This window comes from Amblyomma americanum, chromosome 8 (assembly GCF_052857255.1).
Source record: "Amblyomma americanum isolate KBUSLIRL-KWMA chromosome 8, ASM5285725v1, whole genome shotgun sequence".
NCBI lineage: Eukaryota > Metazoa > Arthropoda > Arachnida > Ixodida > Ixodidae > Amblyomma > Amblyomma americanum.
The window spans coordinates 66,205,519-66,211,201 of NC_135504.1; the positions used below are offsets into that span (position 1 = coordinate 66,205,519).

General features: G+C 46.9%; 1 long non-coding RNA gene across 1 annotated transcript; it reads left to right on the plus strand.

The window, feature by feature from the left end:
• The first annotated feature begins 1,123 nt into the window (after window positions 1-1,123).
• On the plus strand, window positions 1,124-5,275 carry LOC144100393 (uncharacterized). Its single transcript, XR_013307642.1, has 2 exons — window positions 1,124-1,762; window positions 5,185-5,275. It is a non-coding gene; the product is annotated as an uncharacterized LOC144100393 (long non-coding RNA).
• The last annotated feature ends 408 nt before the right edge of the window (window positions 5,276-5,683 follow it).

A 5,683-nucleotide genomic window follows, 5' to 3' on the forward strand; every position in this document is an offset into this window, starting at 1 on the left:
TTTCTAGCAGTAGTAAAAGCAATTGAGGTACACGTAAGAAGCGGCAGAAACACAATCCGAGAACATGCCTTGTCCCTACAGGTGCGTGACTAGCTCATTTTCTAATTTATGTGCAATATCTCCGAAAACTTATGTTAAAGCACTCTTGAACCACCTTCATGGTGGTGCAAGCGTGCAAGGTGGTGCCATGTTAGGGACGACAAGCGCAGAGCATGTGTACATTTCTAATATTGCCTACTTCTCACTATTTTTAGCACTCAGCAAGTAAAAAAAAACAGGCGATTTTTACAAATTCATCTGTCTTTCCTCATTTTGTCTGTTTTAAGGGTACGTAAAACGTTAGAGGTGAGTAAATACCAAGAAAGCATACACGGGCAATGTTACTAGAACCAGCAACATCGGTTCGGAGAAGGAAACGGAGAGAATAAAGAATCGGCTTGCACAAGGTCCGAAGGGTGAGAGGAGGTGAAGAGAGGGTGCAGGGGACACGTGGGTTTGCTCCTTCGTCCTTCCGCCAGACAACCGCGTCGTCTGCTAGCGCGACCGCCATTTTCTTGCATACGCTGGTCGCAAGGTGCGCGTTTGCTGCGTGACGCGCCTGGAATGAGGTGCCCCCCCCCCTGCAGTGAGAGCTTGAATTGGACTTTACCGTTGATAATCATTCCTTTTCTAGTTTAGATGAAAAGTAAGAGTAAAGAGTCGGTGATGCAGTAGATATTTCGAGACGATTAGCGAGAGTATAGTGGATATCTTTCTTTGTTTTGCAATAGGCCATCACGGCGGGCAACTGCTCGCCGTCGTTGTCATGCCGGCGCCATGAACTTGCTATCATTGCGCTTACGTGTGATATAGCGGAAAGAAAGTGAAGTACGCCAAATGAACAGCTGCCTATTCAAGTTCGAACGCATGGCATGCTTACGTCCACTTACACTATTATGCAATGGCGGAAAACTGTGTCATGCATACACTATGCAATCAAAACACAGACTTAGGCGCAAGCAAGAACAATGATTTAATACCCTAATGCACAAATACAATGTCTTCAAAACGATTACGAACGACGATTCACTGCAAGCATAATGCAGCTTATGATTCTGCCGCTTAAATTGGTCTCATGCTTTTGTGCATGTAGACGAAAAGTTCGCACTGATTACAGCGTCTGATTACACAGATTACAGGAGACTAACACCAGCACAAGTTTTGCTTCCATGACCACCAGCACGTGTGGCTGGGGACTGACGCAGATGGATGCGCAGCCGCAGTTTTGTGTAGGTGGCTATCAGCATTTTGCCTATTGCTTCCTTGTGATCTGCGCATGGCCGGTCTACCTTCGAAAAGTATTCTGTAAGCAATTTCATCGGGGACTTCATCGTGTGTATATTGATTGTACACCACGCGGCAGCGCCTGTAAAGTATTCCTCCTAGTTCTTGAGAGTGCGGATCACTTCACTGCTCGGATAAATCAAGTTCCGTCCATCACTCACACACTCCTTGAGAATTGTCAAAAGAGGCATATTCATTGCTTGCTGTTCCCATGAGAGCATCCTTGAAGAATGCCGCCTTCCGTGTCTAGCGTGGGAGTCGGCGGGACGGTGGGAGCGGAATGCAAGAAAATGGCGGCGGCACCTCCCGAGAACCGGTTTTGGCATCTACGACCCCTTCCAAGAGTGGCACCACCCTCAGTGGGGAGAGGGCGCGCATCGAGGCACCTGGCAGAAGCCAAGCACATTCCCCCCATGTAGCCACAAGAGAGCACTGACTGGTACTGGCAGCTATGCTTTGCACTTCGCGTCTCTGGACGATGCGTCATACTATCTGCTGTCAGATTCTGTATCTGTGGTGCGCAGTCGCCGAGCGAATAACGCGTTTTGATAGCCTGCCACAGGCTAACATAGGTCGCAATGACGCCATCAATCTTGGTAAGTACTTTCAAACGTTTATCTGCTCGTATTTGGTAGTAGGGCGGGGTGAAAAATTACTTATGCTCACGTACACCCGTCGTCAAACTTTAATAGCACTTTTAGTAAAATGATTCAATTTTGTCATCGTCTTCCCATGCATTAGAATAGATCATCATCATCATCAGCCTGACTACGTCCACTGCAGGGCAAAGGCATCTCCCCTGTCTCTTTCCTTTGCCAGCTGTGCCCACCGTACGCAGACTAATTTTCACGGTGAAAATTGCGCAGTGCACCCTTATATCTCCAGCAGTAAGTTTTGAACGCAAAACGATTAGATGTTTAATTTCGACAGAGTTGCCTTTCATAAACTCTTTACGGCGGGTGTACGTTGCAAAATGCATGCAACCTCCAGCATGAGCGCAGCTAATATTGACTTTGTGCTTCAAATGGTGAGTCCTACTTTCTTTTCGGAACCCTGATGATTGTTCGGAATAGTTTAAATGTAAATTAATTGAACTGTAGTGCAGGCCTCTTTTTGTGAGGCCTAAATTCATTTGGTGCCTTTGTTCCAGATGAAGCTGAGATACGCGCGCAGGATTATTTTCACTTTTGATGCAAAAATACGGCGTATTTCCCCCCCCCCCCCCCCCCCCCCCGTACTCTAGCATTCCCTCCAAGCCCTAAGGGCTTGCTTCAGCTTCACCCGCAAACAATTTTCTATCGCCGTTTCACGTCACTAAGTCCTCATGACAGTTGGCAACTTGCAAAATTTGCCCCTGGCTTAGAAGATATTTTCCAACAAAGACGACATTTTTCGCAGTCTGCGTTTTCACTTACTTCCCCCTGCCCACAAAATGCAAAATGCGTCAGTCGGTCACCAGATGCAATAAGGGACTTCTCCCACCTTCATTTTCTAAAAAGAATGCGGGACTGCTGTCTGTATACGAGAGCTTTCAGTCGGAAAATATCCTGCTGCAGAAGCTAACATATACTTTTGCAAGTTGTTGCAGAAAGAAACTCACGAATCAGTGCGCATGCGATTTTGTTGCACGCAGGCGGTGAGATGTGGAGTTGAACCTTTTATATGGACAACTTGCAAAATTGCAAGAAAGCTGACTTACGGGAAGTTGTTTTCTAACCAAAAACCCTTGTTCACAGACCACGTTTTCAAAGTTGAGAGAAAACTGACGCCAACCAATATTTTTATTTTTGCCCAACGTTTCTGGACCTACTCGGTCCCTTCTTCAGGGGTGACTATATAAAAAAAAACTGTGCCAGCCGCAGCAGCGGGTTGCTGCCTTCGCTCTCCCTTTGTTAGCACGTGGCACAGTCCACTAACGTACGCGGAGGGGAGCGTTCTTGGAGTCCTATTCATCGCCTCTTTTGTGAGCCGGATGTGCCATGACTCAACATGTCGCCTCTTGAACATGTTTGGTTCCATGGTGCAAGACGCTCACCTTCTCGAAGGCTATCCGGTGGTCGGAGTGGTCGGCGAGGGGGTTGGATTCTGAATTCATTAGTCGGATGGTTGGCGTCAGTTTTCTCTTAACTATCTCAAGAACCCGACCAGGCGGACCATAGATGTTTTAGTTCAAACCGCGTTTTCACTTCCTGCTCTGCTGAATGAAAGAGTTAGCGCGAGGGGAGATGAGTCAGTCGCCCTCCATTGTATTCTTTTTCCAAAATGTGAGGGGGACTGCCCCCTAGTGTGGGAGAACCTGAAGTCGATGCTTATCACCATCTTTGTAGATATAAACGGAAGTCGTCGAAAGGTTATAGACATTTTTAGCATAATTGAGACGTATACCGGTTTACCCGACCCCTCCTGCGCACGCGCAGTGGCATTGTTGGAATTAGGGGGAACCACTGCGCGTGCGCAGGAGGGGTCGGGTAAACCGGTGTGTTCCCGGTATGCTAAAGGCGTCTAATAATACATTCCTTGACGAGTACCTGTCTAGCCCGCTCCTCAAGTTCGCAGCCCTGCTCTATTTGTCCTTCCAACAACTTCCCTCTCAAACAGATAAAGGGACATCTCCCCTCCCTATTCGAAGAAGAATGTCAGATTTCCGTCTGTGATTGAGGGTTTTCGGTTGGAAAATTGTAGAGGGTGCTTGATATTACGCAAGTTGTATTTTGCTTGTGCCAAAAGCATTACTGCTCATCAGCTGAACAATGTTTATTTCAGCTTGTTTTTGTTAGTAAAAATGTTCCAGGGTCATAGTATGCCCTTTTGAATCAAAGCCAGAAAAACACTGTAGATAAAGAACTAGGCCATTTCGAAGTGGGAGCTGCGCCCAACTTCCACTGCATTTCAGATATGTTTGGTTCTATGGAAGTTTGCCATCCCAAAGCGACTCAGGCTATGACGGATGCCGTAGTGAAGAGCTCCGGATAATTTCGACCACCTGCGGGTCTTCCACGTGCACCGACATCGCACAGTACATGGGTCTCTAGCATTTCACCTCCATGGAAAATTCGGCCGCCGCGGCCGGGATAAAACCCGCGTTTTTCGGGTCAGCAGCCGAGCACCATAACCACTGAGCCACTGCGATGATTTGGTGTCCAAAGGGGGTTCATTTTTTTTTGTTTATTACGCCTTACAGTATGCTCGATTCGAAAACGCCACACATACACCTTCACGCTTTTGGCCAAAACTGCCGAAGCTTAAATTTTGATTTCATAAATGAAACAGATCATTTGCAGAAATCTGTAAATCAGCTTCTCCGCAAGGCTTGTTTTCCAACCAAACGGTCTCGTTTCCAGACGACGCTCTCGCATTGTTTGAGGAAAAGAAAATAGTCAAGTTCCCCCTTCTGAGTAAACTCAGGAATGTCTCCAGTTTACTTCAAGGTCAACCTTCTGTAGCACTGCAGTAGAGGCTAGGCAGGAACTAGAAGAAACTGGGCCTTTGTTCCTGTGCCAGCAGTATTGAGCTACCTCATACTACACTTTCTTAAAACTTCCTGCTGAACAACACCCTCGCGCTAACTTCCCTTTACCCCACTACACCCGTGGTCAGAACAAGGAACAACCTACTCCCCACAGCACTATGACAAAATACGGTCTCCCTCCTTTTCCTTCCTAGACTGCGGCAGGCAGATTGCGACCATCCGCAGTTTTCATTCGCTCGAAGAATGAGAGTGTGTCGTTTGGGCTGGAGATCTTTTGGTTGGAAAACAAGTCTTACAGAGAGGATGACTGACAGGTTTCCGCTAATGGTGAATTCATGCGTTAAATGTGTGCACTGTCCGTCATGTTTCAACGATCTTTTTTTTTCACACAGGTTCACTTGGAGCATGGATGCCATCATGGCGTTGGCCGAAGACTGCTGTGTTATGTTGCAATTTTAAATTCATTAAAAAAATAAACCCTGTCGTGCGCACTGATGTTCTATCACTGGCGTGCAGAAGTGCACACTGAAGTGCTGCGCGGCACGCCACAGATTATCGCACTAACACTAACATAACCAGGAATGTGGGAGAGAAAAACATCTCTGAACTGCCGGCCATCGAGGTGGTTATGCCTTTTCGGCAAGCAGCTTCGTTCTACAGGTGTATGATAATGCTAAGTTTAGTTGCAATGTGAGTTATACATTGCAGTAGATGCACCATTAGCGCGCACCTACAAAGTGAAGTGGTTCCCTTAACAGGCCCAGAAACGACCTTGCTTTTAACAACAATGGGTGCCTCGCATCACAGTGAACGTGCCTGTGCGTCTCTTTCGAGAATATGTAACAATACACTGTAATAAGGGTTTAGTACATTCCTCTGGACGGTAACGTT